The sequence below is a fragment of the Protopterus annectens genome, chromosome 15.part0, assembly GCF_019279795.1.
Source record: "Protopterus annectens isolate FY-2018-M chromosome 15.part0, PAN1.0, whole genome shotgun sequence".
NCBI lineage: Eukaryota > Metazoa > Chordata > Ceratodontiformes > Protopteridae > Protopterus > Protopterus annectens.
The window spans coordinates 680,047,017-680,060,894 of record NC_056749.1 but is presented as its reverse complement, the minus strand read 5'-3'; the positions used below and the strand labels follow the sequence as shown (position 1 = coordinate 680,060,894).

General features: G+C 38.4%; 1 protein-coding gene across 3 annotated transcripts in view; it reads right to left on the bottom strand.

Annotated features, from left to right (window-relative positions):
- FGF13 (fibroblast growth factor 13) overlaps positions 1-12,956 on the bottom strand; it is a 2,301,951-nt gene extending 2,288,995 nt beyond the window's left edge. For all 3 annotated transcript variants that reach the window (XM_044057538.1, XM_044057543.1, XM_044057542.1), the window contains exon 1: positions 12,662-12,956. The gene's annotated coding sequence lies outside the window, so the exon portion shown is untranslated. The remainder of the gene's footprint in view (positions 1-12,661) is intronic.
- Positions 12,957-13,878: the final 922 nt, after the last annotated feature.

The window sequence follows — 13,878 nt, the reverse complement described above, 5'->3', positions numbered from 1 at the left end:
GTATTATTTCCTTCCAGATTCCTCTTTTATTATTAACCCTAGTCTGCCTTGCTGTCCCTTCCATTATGTTGGTTCTATGAGGTCATTAAGAATGACTGATCCTGGCAGATGACTTTGCCCAGTCTCTCTCTCTCTCTCTCTCCCACTAAATGACCGACTTTAATTTTTTCTTCTATCCAGACTTCTGTCTCCAGGTTTTAATTGCATATTCTCAAATGTAAAATGTGTCAGCCTAATGATTGAGAAAAAAAAACACATTCTTCCACCTACTGGTTATCATTAGAACATCTAGATATATAATTTGCACATGTATCATGGTCTATATAGTACTGCTGCCTTATTCTGAATAAATCCCTGGAAAAATCTTTACACCTCACATTATATCCACTCAGTACCATACATAACACCCATTATTTGGTTTTCTGACTGTGTACTTTGCACAAATGTGCTCAACCAGGGTGCTTGTGATCTAATTTGTGTATAGAGCTGATATGCAGATCCAGGTCTGCCAGTTTATCAAAGATGGACTATACCACCAATAACTCCACAGCATACCCAATTCCAGCTCTTCTGGTAATCTGATAGTACAGGCACTCTCTCTCCTTCACCTGTCCTCTCCATTTTCCAACCTCCTGCACTGCTTCTACCACATATCATTCAAGGTTGGTATGTTCTCCTCCTACCTTTTCACCTGGCAGTCTGACCTTACAGACATATCTTTCTTAACCCCATGCCATGCATTTATCAAGTCACGGAGTGTGTCAAACTTTTGTTCCATAAACTTGTCCTTCCTTTTCCAAATGTAAATATGCTGTCAGTCAGTGCCTCCACCACTGCAGCAAATGATCACTTGCCCCATCTTCATTCGTGCATTAATTTGTCTCAAAAAGTAGAGCTCATAAATAGGCGGCCATTTTCCATGAGAAACGCAGCCCTGCTTGACATACTGAGATTTAGGCACATCTCTAATGATATCAAACTAGCATTTGTTGTCTTGAAGTTTCCCTTAAACTCCTGTCTTTGGGTAATCATTAGCCTTCTTTTCAAGCAGCACAAGGAGAGGGAGTAAAAGACAAAAAAATGCACAAACCACCAAGAAAATATTCTCACAAGCAGTATGCAGGAAATAAGAGTCGGTGTGCCCTGAAATAATCGAATGTGTGCTTTTAATCAAGCCAACACGTCCAGTTCATTACAATGATGCTTTCTTTATGCAGACAAACAGGAAGGTATAAGCACTTTTATCCCAAAAATGAAAGCAGGAACTTCATCATATACAGGGAAATTACGGAAGTAAACGGCTTTAAATAGGAATTCTTACATGACATCACTTACTGGATTAATGAAAAACACTCCAAAGTCTAAAAAAGTCTTCTGAAACAGAAGTCTGAAACACTACACATAAATGTGTCAGCACAAAACAGTATAAATATCAAAATACAAAAATACATATAAAAACCAATTGTGCAAATGTCAACACTCTAAACTATATATTATACACACAAGAATAAATATGTAAATATGTGTATATATAAAAATGCTTTAAAAAAAAAAAAAAAAAAATATATATATATATATATATATATACACACACACACATATATCTATATACATATACACACATATATAAATAAAAGATGCATACAGTTAAAAATCCATTAGGAACAAAAGAGTAAATTTCATGTACATATACATACAACAGGTATGAAGGCCATTTATAAAAAAAAAATTTGTACCATATCCATATCTAAAGGGAATGTTTCACCTATCAAGAGCCCTCAATTTAAACAGACTGCGTATGGAAAGGCTGCCATTTAAGCCTTGCCAGTGGGTGGCATCAAGTCGTAATTGCCATAGCAACTCAGCTTTTTCGAGTAAATATGGCCAGGCTGCCCCCCCCCCCATTATTACATCTTTTTTGGACTTCAAGTACTACAAATTTGAACTGGTGATTGTTGTACTCAATAATGTCTCTAGCAAGTGTATTTACTTCACTAGCATCCCTTATATTCCTAAGGTGCTCGCTGATCCTATTTTTAAGCCTACATTCTGTCTTCCCCACATAAAAACATGGGCAAAAGGAACATATAGCACAAAAGACTACTCTTTCAGTTAAACTATTGCACCTCTCAGGTATTTTTATTTTTGTTCTATTAATTTCACATTCACTGACTTCCAAAATGAAAGGGCAAAATTTACATGCCCCACACAATCATCTGACCCTTCCTATAGATTCCATCATTATTGCGTTCGAAAATGTTCAAGTTAAGGCCCTTCTTGAAAACACACACAGGTTTTTCTCCTAAGATTTAAAAAAATTCTCTGTCACTTCTCAACAAATTCCAGTTCTTACACAGAATATCTTTAATGGTGTATGCATTATTTGAGAAGACAGTTGAAAAACTTGTGTGGTAATTAGTTACTTCAGACCCAGAGGAATGGTGCCCCCTGTATATTTCCTGGTTATGGACAATTGTTTGATCATTCACAACAGTGTCTGGGACTGTTTCAGTTATATTCAACCAAGTCAACTCGGGATGGTCAGTATTAGGAGTGCCCAAAATTGGTGCAAAATACCCACATTGCCTTTTCTCACTAACCTCCTTTATGATGTTGTCAATTAAATTGGGTGGGTGGTAACCTCTTCTCAAGAACATTTCCTTCAAGTTAAGGCATTCTCCAGTAAAACCTATCTAAGTTGTCACCATGAGTGCTGCACGCAGAAATTGCCCCTTAATAACTGCACGTTTCTGAGTGAATGGGTGGCAGCTGTTGAAATGCAGAAAACTATTGGAATAGGTTTCTTTTCTGAAATTTTCAGCCACAAATCTCTGTTCCATATCTTTCTTTAACAGAACATCAAGATAGGAAATTTCACATGCATTAACACTATATGTGAACCTCAAAAAAGAGGTTGAGTTGTTAATATAGTTAATGAATTCAACAATTTGGTCTCTAGGGCCTTCCCATAAAATAAACATGTCATCCAAACACCTCATGTAAGGATTACAGAATTAGAAATATGATGATTGTTTCAAAGTACGTTTTTCCCATTACAACATGATAATATTGGCGTACAGCCCCCCACATGCTGAACCCATAGCAACCCCTTGTGTTAATAAATAATACTGATTGTCGAACAAGATAAAGTTGCTTCTCAGCACCATATCCAAAATCTGTTTGTACATATTGATTTTGTTCTGGGGTATTCCCTTGGAAAACAAATAATCACAAAACCATTCTTCCCCAATGGAATGTGGGACGACAGAATATAAATCTACTACATCAATTGTAATAGATGGAAAGTCAGACCTAAAACAAATGCTATTGATTTTCCTTATGACGTCACAGGAATCAATACATAGGTGGGGTTCATCCAAAAGTAACCTCTTCAGTTCAGTATCCAGAAATTTAGCTAAGGGGTGCGTGATTGATCCCCGGGCATCAGCAATGGGACGCATGAGTGGTTGTTGGATGTTTTTATGGAGTTTTGGCAAACCAAAAATTGTGGGTGTAATTGGAAATTCCATTGTCAGATAGTGTAGTTCGTGGATTGAAATGAGACCATCAATAAATAAGTCCTGGATTTACCCCCTTATTCTATTATATGTGCCATTTAACTCATTTCAGGAGCTTTCACAGTAAGTATCTGTCTCCAAGATGGATTTTATTTTGTTGGTATAGTCATCAGTTCTCATAATGACAACCCCACCCCCTTTATCTGGTTTCATTATTCTGATGCCATATAGTTGTTTCAAACAATTAAGCTCATTTCTCTCTTCTTTAGTTAAATTACTACTGAAAGTGTTGTTTCTAAACCTATTACCCAGATTTCTAATATCAAGTTCTCAAAGGATGCTAAAATAGGATGGGTGGGGGATTGTAAGAACTGGATACCTTGAGTGACTGACATACCTGTTCTACCCCTTGAAACAAAACCTGTAAATTCAATTTCCTCACATAAAGTTTTAAATCAACCAGTGTATTCACAGTGTTTAAGTATTGACTAGAAACAAATACAAAACCTTTCGCCAAGAGATCACAAGTAGTTACATTCAAGGAAATGTCAGTATAATTATAAACTTTAAAGTCTCTAGTACTGTTGAGGTCAATATGTAAAGTTGGGGAACTTTCCCCTTGAACAATGTCAGGTGTAGACTGTGATGAAGTATCAGTCTCTATTGGCTCCTCCCCCTCTTTAGGTAATCATTAGCCTTCTTTTCAAGCAGCACAAGGAGAGAGAGAATCTGCCTGACTGTGCACACTAAATTATAATGCATATTGTTCATACCAACAATGTCGGTATTTTAGTTTCTCTTCTTATTCTGTTTCATGACTATTAGATTCTTCATGGTGGTACCTGACTTATTACCTGGGGTGGGATTGAAGTCGGCTAAATTTGCAACCAGTCCACTGTCCCAGTCAAAAATTTAACTAACTAAATAGTCATAGTCATAGTCATAGTCATAGTTCAGTACTAGGTTAGCTGCCCTTGCGAGCCATTGTAAGCCTAGCCAATTACCCCTTGTGAGACTAATGTGGGATGACAGAATATAAATCTACTACATCAATTGTAATAGATGGAAAGTCAGACCTAAACCAAGTGCTATTGATTTTCCTTATGATGTCACAGGAATCAATACATAGGTGGGGTTCATCCAAAAGTAACCTCTTCAGTTCAGTATCCAGAAATTTAGCTAAGGGGTGCGTGGTTTCATAGTTTAGTACTAGGCTATCTGCCCTGGGGCATTTGTAAGCCTAGCCATAGTGATGTGGCTTTTGCCACCCCATGAAATGGTACAAAAATGCACAGAATAGATTTAGAATACTGTGCCTCTGTCTAGTAGTGACACAGTGAAGGTCCCCTTATATAATAGAATTAGTTTACTGTGCCCCTGTCTAGTAGTGACACAGATGTGACCCCTGGGGTAGACTTACGATCTCCCATCCACTCATCAAGATTTCTCTTGAAGAGAGTCAGTGAGGGGCTCTGCCTAACATGAACTGGGATCTTGTTCCAGAGCATGGGAAGCCTCTGGGTTATGAATCTATCCCTCCAGCTTGCCCTATTCATACTTGTGCCGAGGTTTAAGTCTTTAGCTCTCGTGGTCCTGATGGATTTGGATTTTTTAAGGTGGAGCATGTCCATCAGTTCCTGATTGGACATGGCCTTGTACGTCAGGCAGAGATCACCTCTGAGCAGGCGGTATGCTACTGAATAGAGCTGGAGTTTCTTTAGTCTGGCAGAATAAGACATATGTGGGAGACCCTTGATCCTCTTGGTGAGGTACTTTTGTGGTCTCTACAGCTGTTGCAAATGCCGGGTGAGGTACATACCAAATGGGACATTGTACTCAATCATGGGTCTGATGAGGGAGGAGTATAGGGGGTACAATGACATCCTTGGATCTGGATGTGAATCCCTTCATGATAAGGTGTGCAAGGTAGAATGTTTTTCTAACCACTTTGGCAACGTGGGTGTCAAATGAGAGGTCGCTGTCGACCTGGGTCCCTAGGTCTCCAATTACTTTTTCCGTACTCAGTGGGTTGCTGTCTATGTGATAATTTGTGGGTACTTTGTTTTTCCCAAAGGGGATGACTATACATTTTTTGGCATTTAGTTTAAGGCCATGACTCCGGCACCAGCTGTCCGTTTCTGTGAGGCCTTTTTGTAGGATGTATGTGTCCGCTGGTGTATCGACTATGGTGCCTAGTTTTCAGTCATCTGCAAACCTTGTCAGCCACAACCCTCCCATATTTGCTTTAACATCTGAGAAATAAATGCCGAACAAGAGGGGTCCCAGGACAGATCCCTGTGGGACACCACTTGTGACTGGCTTTGAGTCTGACATTGCTCCAGTGATTTTAACTTTATGGGTTCTGTCCTTTAGCCAGTTTGCAACCCATCTAGTGACATAAGGGTTTACGTTTAAGCAGTTGAGCTTATCTATGATGCCTGAGTGGGGTATTGTGTCGAAGGCCTTAGCCAAGTCCAGGTAGGCTGTATGGACTGCTTTGCCCTCACCAATGGCTCTAGTGACTGTTTTGAAAAAGTCAACCAGGTTCAAAAGGCAGGATCTGCCCTTTACAAAGCCGAACTGGGTGGGGTCAAGTGTCTGTAGGTCCCCGATGTCTCTGTTTATTAGTTCCATAATGATTCTTTCCATAGCTTTGCAGACCAGGCTGGTTAAGCTTATGGGGCGGTAGTTCCCAGGGTCTGTAGAGGTACCCCCTTTGTGGAGTGGGACCACTGTTGTTGTACGCCAGTGTTCAGGTACATATTCTGTAGTAAGGCTAAGGTTAAATAGCATTTTTATGTACGGGTTTAGCTCCTCTTGGAGTTCACATAGCATGCAACCCGGGATACCATCAGGTCCCATTGATGCTGTGTTTTTAGCTTTGTTGAGAGCGGTTCTCACTTGGACATCTGAGATGACAGGGAGATTACATTCAGCTGGGATAAGTATTTCTTCTTTTGGGGGTGAGGGAGGGGAGAAATTTGCACTGAACCTGTCAGCCAGAATGTTGGCAATATCTGTGGGTTCAGTGTATTTTTTGTTGTTATGAACTAACTCTGAGCATATCTGAGGGTTTCCGCACAGGTTTCTAACATAGCTGAAGAAGGCTTTGTGGTTATCTTTAGTGTCCTTAGCGATTTTTCTCTCAAAGTTGGCCTTGGATGTTTTTATGAGAGAACATAGTTTTCTGCTAGTGTTGATCAGAGATGTCTTCCCTTTATGGGACTTTTCTCTGTCATGCAGTAGCTTCCTTCTTTTGTTATACAATTTGTTAATGGCTGAGGTCCACCAGACAGGATGCTTGCCTTTGGTGGAGAAGGACTTGGATTTATTTGGGATTGCATGATCCATGCATTCTTGGAGATGTCCATAGAAAGCATTTATGAAGGATTCGGCATTGTGGGATGTGGTACCCACTGGCCCAGTGGGCTTAAAGGATACCATCTCAGTCTTAAGAAGAGTGAAGTCTGCTTTTGAGAAGTTTTTCACTGTGGTCTTTTGCGCTGGGGGTGGAGGTGGGATATGTATATCCAGGGTGATTAGTTTGTGGTCAAATCTCACTAGTGAGGGGTATACCTCCGGTGTGGAGCATTTTGTCCCCATGTTTGTGATGATCAGGTCTAGTATATTATCTCCCCTAGTAGGAGAGGTGACTAGTTGTTCCAGTGCATTTGAATTTATGAATTCCAGGAACCTTTGGGCTAGGGTGTTAGGGCTAGAATAATGTACCCAATCTATGTTTGGGTAGTTGAAGTCTCCCAGTATGATGGTATTTTGTGATACATTCATATCCTCCAACGTCTTCAGGAAGGCTGAGTGGGGTTCTGGAGATTGGGAGAGTGGTCTGTAACATGCTACCAGTTGTATAGCAGTTTTGCCTATGGTTAGTTGCACCTGTGTGATTGATCCCCGGGCATCAACAATGGGATGCATGGGTGGTTGTTGGATGTTTTTATGGAGTTTTGGCAAAAGAATTGTGGGTGTAATTGGAAATGCCATTGTCATATAATGTAGTTCGTGGATTGAAATGAAACCATCAATAAATAAGTCCTGGATTTACCCCCTTATTCTATTATATGTGCCATTTAACTCATTTCAGGAACGTTCACAGTAAGTATCTGTCTCCAAGATGGATTTAATTTTGTTGGTATAGTCATCAGTTCTCATAATGACAACCCCACCCCCTTTATCTGGTTTCATTATTCTGATGCCATATAGTTGTTTCAAACAAACTTATTTCTCTCTTCTTTAGTTAAATTACTACTGAAAGTGTTGTTTCTAAACCTATTACCCAGATTTCTAATATCAAGTTCACAAACTCTCTCAAAGGATGCTAAAATAGGATGGTTGGGGGATTGTAAGAACTGGATACCTTGAGTGATTGACATACCTGTTCTACCCCTTGAAACAAAACCTGTAAATTCAATTTCCTCGCATAAAGTTTTAAATCAACCAGTGTATTCACAGTGTTTAAGTATTGACTAGAAACAAATACAAAACCTTTCGCCAAGACATCACAAGTAGTTACATTCAAGGAAATGTCAGTATAATTATAAACTTTAAAGTCTCCAGTACTGTTGAGGTCAATATGTAAAGTTGGGGAACTTTCCCCTTGAACAATGTCAGGTGTAGACTGTGATGAAGTATCAGTCTCTATTGGCTCCTCCCCCTCTTTAGGTACTCATTAGCCTTCCTTTCAAGCAGCACAAGGAGAGAGAGAATCTGCCTGACTATACAAACTAAATTATAATGCATATTGTTCATACCAACAATGTCTGTATTTTAGTTTCTCTTCTTATTCTGTTTCATGACTGTTAGATTCTTCATGGTGGTGCCTGACTTATTACCTGGGGTGGGACTGAAGTCAGCTAAATTTGCAACCAGTCCACTATCCCAGTCAAAAACTGAACTAACTAAATACTGCAGCAAATGTTATAACAAATGTTTCCAGTCTTATTCTGCTTTATACAAGATAACAATTTCTTAGCATCTCTCTATCTCTCTCTCTCTATATATATATATATATATATATATATATATATATCATTCAGAAATTATCTTAAAATTTTCCACACCTCTGCATGCAATATATTTCCAACAGTGTTGCATATTCACACAAATATAAAAATTCCCATATAAAGATTTACATACGATGGGGTGTACCTGGCCTTCATGCATACCTCTCAGCTTAGTTTCAATAATTCTATACAAAAACAAACAATGCGAGACAAAGACGAAATCAGGAACAGAGTTTAAACATTGCTCTTACAAACATAGAAAGTTGCAAGAATAACATACTTTGCATTAGAATGCATTTTCTGAAGGATATAATGTCTGAAACTCAAATGTCTGACATTATTTTGTGATTGCAACTTACCTCTCAACTGTCCAAATTTTCATAGAATGTCCAGATCTTTGACTCATTTTTGGTCTGCTCTTCATAAAAGTTGTAGTTTGCCCGCAAATCTCAGGAATGATCTGAGGACTAAAGTCACTAAATAACATACATTTGAGTTTCAAACTTCATATGCTTCAGAAAATGTATGCTAAGTCAAATCATGTTATTCTAGCAACTTTCTAAGTTTATAAAAGCAATATTTCTCACTGTTTTGGGGCATTTGCCCCCCCCCCTCCACATTTTTAAAGTTTTGTCCAGAGTTCTTGTAGTAAAGGGTTGAGAAGTATGGATTGCAATCCACAATGATTTTAAAAGAAACAGACCAAACATATGAGACAAAAATTTGGACAGTCTGAAATTCTTAATAGTTGAGATGTATGCCCCAATGTCAATCCTCTTTCTTTGGAGAAAAAAAAAATTATCTCCATATTGGAACTAGTTTTTTATTTGCCATATTCATAGACATGTATTGAACAAATTCAGTGAAATCAGACTCTTGTGTATCTCGACCCCTTCAGTCAATGCCACGAGGCCTTTATGCTACACCTGAGGTGAATGTTAACATACAATAATTCCAAACCTGGAGGGACCATGCACTAATGCACATCCACATGAATAGCAAACATTAGTGCCAATATTGGGAAAGCTCCAACATTTCTCTTCCTAAGTGTTGTAAAAGGGCTTGGTATAGATTCAAAGAATATGACAATGTCTGGCAATCAACCAAAAGCCTTTTCTATTTGCTGTCCAGGTGGCAGTTAAACTACACCTTTGTTTGCAAATGACTGCTTTTAAAAATACAATAACCTAATGTATACAAGACTTACTTATACAGTCTGACCTGTAGTAAAAGCAATCACATGGTGATACCATGAAGAAAATTAGTCTCATTTTTAATCACTGTAACACATAAGAAAAATATACTGTGCAGTTTGACTAACATTTCCTCAGAATGATGTCCAAATAATCCAAAAGTAGTTGTAGTAGCAATAATTATAATAATAATTATAATGATAATTAGCATTATCTGATAAGGCCCTAAATTAGTCACATTTGACATTTGTGTTGCAAACTATCCTAGCCCAATTAACATGCAATCCTTAATAGCAGCTATTTCAAATATTAGAGTTATAGGATATGGTGGAGAAATAAATTCAAACCTGTAATGACTGAACTTGAATTGAAACATGTATTAATAGCATCACTGAAATCACCAGTTACCATTGAATATTTAGAAGGAAAAAATGACTATGTTAAATTTTATAAAAAAGGGCATTTTGCCTTCTGGACCAGTATATTAATGAGTTTTTTTAAAACAAAATTTGTATTAGTGTGTGTGTGTGTGTGCGTGTGTGTGTGTGTGTGTGTGTGTGTGTGTAGATATGTAACCAGAAATGTCATGTAAATACAGTTGTTTGTGCATCCATGTCTCCAGAACAGTATTTGTAAATAAAGACCAGTTAAGAGAGAATGGGTAATGTGTTTCTTTTCTATGAAGATGTGGAGGTGACAGAATGAGGTTCAGTTTGACCAGTTACACAATCACAATACCTATATACCTAGAGCAGTATGGTTAAAATAATGATATAGGTAGCACATCAACACTCCTGTTCTGTGATAACTGCTTATGGAATGCTAGACAAACACTGGAGCATGACACAGTTAGGAATTCAGCCTGTAACATTAACTTGAATCGCATCATATTTACAGAAGAAGCAACTCAAGAAAATAAACTTAAGGCACCAACTGAACTCACACTGTGGTTAAGTATCTGCATTTACTTGCTATTTGTGGTGCAGAGACTTTTTTACACAACAGTCCACTCAACAGTGCGTGCAAATTTTTAGCATAACAACTGATATTTCCCATTTCAGATTCAAATGTTTACACCTTACCTACTACAGTGATGGAAACTATGAACTGCTACCATGATGCACGTGAGAGCTTGTAATTGCTTTCATGATGTAGTCAGAACAATATAACCACACAAAAGCAGTGGTTAGTTATTAGCATAATAAGGCCATTACACACAGTGTCACAGTTGCCACTTTAATTCATACAATATTTTAATCTGTAATTTAATCGAATTGCACAAATCCAAACACCCATGCAATTCACATCTTAGCATGGGACAGGTAACTGTGCTGAGATACTGGGACAAAAAAAAACTAGCTGGTGGAACTGTAATTATATTTAATCTGGTCTAGATTTAGTACCATGCTTCTCATTTAAAAAGTAATAATAATAAGAATTAGTTTAGTGTAATGCCCTAAAATTATCAACATCCTTTTTTTAAACAAACACAATTATCACGTAATTAAGTTTCATCAGTTCTTTTTTTACATGAGAGAGAAATCTGAGGAGTTAATTAAAAGTGCATGATTTTATAATTCTGGAGATAAAATTATTAACTGATTGTTATTCTTTCTAGTAACAACCCTTTCAATTGGAGGTCTGCAGATTCAAGCTCAGTCTCTTATTAATACAGTACTAACTTTAAAAGTCATAAAAGACATGTTTAAGGAATACTAGTGTCTTCTGTGCAGGTAAATACGATTAAAGGGAATATCATTGTTTAGAGACCACGTAGAGTAAGAACGTTTATAAACTCAGTGGAAAACAAAACCTCTAAATTCTTTAATTCCCAAGAATGCATGTGAAAGACCCCCAAACCGTGATGTATGTTTGACAGATGATTAACGCTTGCAAGCAAACCCAGAGTTGCACTGTTTAAAATTCAGCACTCGAAATGGGTGCGCATGTGCCCGTGTCCACGTGGTGTATTTCAGGTTCTGGCTGCTAAACTGATGCTCTTCATGACAACTTGATAGCCTTCACACTCCAGTCTCACCTCGAAACGGTATCCCACCAGTAATGCTGCATCCTGACAGTCTTAGTTTGCAAAATATTTTAGGAAAGTAAGAAGCTCTCTTTTTCAACAAACATTTGGGGAAGATGCCGTTTTTGAAGTAGTCACTATATATGTCCAAGTGCGTCATACGTTTAAAACTTGCTATTGAATGCTGGAAATGTTGCTGTCCTGACACGTTATTCTAGTTGCGGCCAAATCGGACTGAGGAGAGGCCCGATCTCAGTACATTTCTATTGGAGGATTAAGGGATAACAGTGGCGCAATTAACACATATCCTGAGTGTTCATAAAGCTTCTCTCTCTCTCTCTCTCTCTCTGGATGGGAAGGGGGGGAGGGATGGATTTTATTTCCTTGGCATTCACCCTGGTCTTCAGTACTTAATTGCAAAACAAAACAGGAATGGTGGCCACCTCTGAAAATAACACTTCAGTTGCACTGGTGTCAGGAGTATTACTCTGATATCAGCATTCTAATGATTTTTTTTTCCAAAAAATAAAATAAAACCGGAACACAGAGAGAGTCAGAGATCGAGAGAAAAACTGCCCAACATGTTGGCTATACAGGTGTGCCATTTTGATTTGTCCTGTTCAATAATAAACTGACCACATAACAAAAAAGTCATGCAATATGAACATTGCGCTACTAACTGTTGTGTAGATGGCAATATATGAATAGCTAAAAATGCCTTACTATAGTATCTGAGTAGGGTAAATGCTGCCTGTCACAACGCAGGAGTGAATTTTATCAGACTACACAACAAAAATAATGACATGCAAGACGTAACACAAAAATTATGCTCATGTCCCAAGTATGTACCTCTGCGGTATACAGGATAATTCAATAAGTATGTTTGCGCTGGAATTAATTACCTACCTTTAGTGTAGACTGAAGCAAAGTGGTAAACCCATCCAAGTCATGAGTCAACTATTGACAGAATGTAACCTTATCAAACCTCCCCGGCTGTGCGCGCCGCCAGTGCCAAGTAGGTGATATCCCGTTACCTTGGTGGATTAAACCCACCAAAGATGCCAGTCGTTTGAGTAGCGCCTACGATCTGCTGGGAAGGATTGGTTAGGGGGCACCATTATCTATGTCCAGTCGTCCAGGTCCAAACTGAAAACTGGATCGCAGGGTCTTGCTCGGTGCTCACCGCTGCTATTTTTAGGGAAACTGAATTCCACTCTAAGACTTTTACTTTGCAAGTTGCACCAAGCGTCCGAGACAGCTGAGAGCAGATCATCTTACGATCTTTCTCTGCCTTGCAAAAGAAACTCGCGGCTGTAGGAAAGTAAACGTTGGAAAAGAAAACATGTTCTGCTACTTGGGTTATTATGCAGTATGGTATGTATGATACGTGTGCTACCTGGAAATTCTACAATTTTGCTTTCAAATGTCAACTGTCTTTTCATATGAACTAACATGTTGCAAGCAGCCATACAGCATATAGAAACAAGACAGTTAAAATAAAAAGTGCATTAATAGCTCCTAACACACCATAATCCTATGACATATACAGGGCTATCAGAGGCTAAAGCTATTCGGCTGGTGGTGGTCCAGCGTGCGCTTAACAGCGAGGGTATTTGTTAGCCATCCTTTGTCGGTAGGCTTGGTCCTGCGGATCAGAGACAATTTGTGCATTGAAAAAAAATATATCAGCAGGGACCAACATGCTAAGATATGCTTTTTTTCTGCTGTGTACTTTACCTACTTGGAAACCATACCTCCAGTTCCCAAGGTACAAGTTTAGTAACAGCTTGGATGATGAGCTGGGTTTACAGGTTACTGCTCTAAATTTAGTCCAAGTGAGAGATTAGCAGTTTGTGTTATGCTGCACCCATCACATGGTTTTTAAAGGGCTGATAGCATAGCAGCTTGTTTATCTTTCTATCCAATAGGAAGGCAAGATCATTATGAAATACGAACAACCCTGTTTAGACGTCAGGAGAAATCATACTTCCTTTAAATTTTAACGATGGAAACTTATTAAAAAGGTCATTTCATTATCGAAGCTTCAGCACATTCTGTGTTTGATGAGTATATTAATTTCAATAAAATTGTGCATTATATTTAACTCTGAATGATTGCGTGGT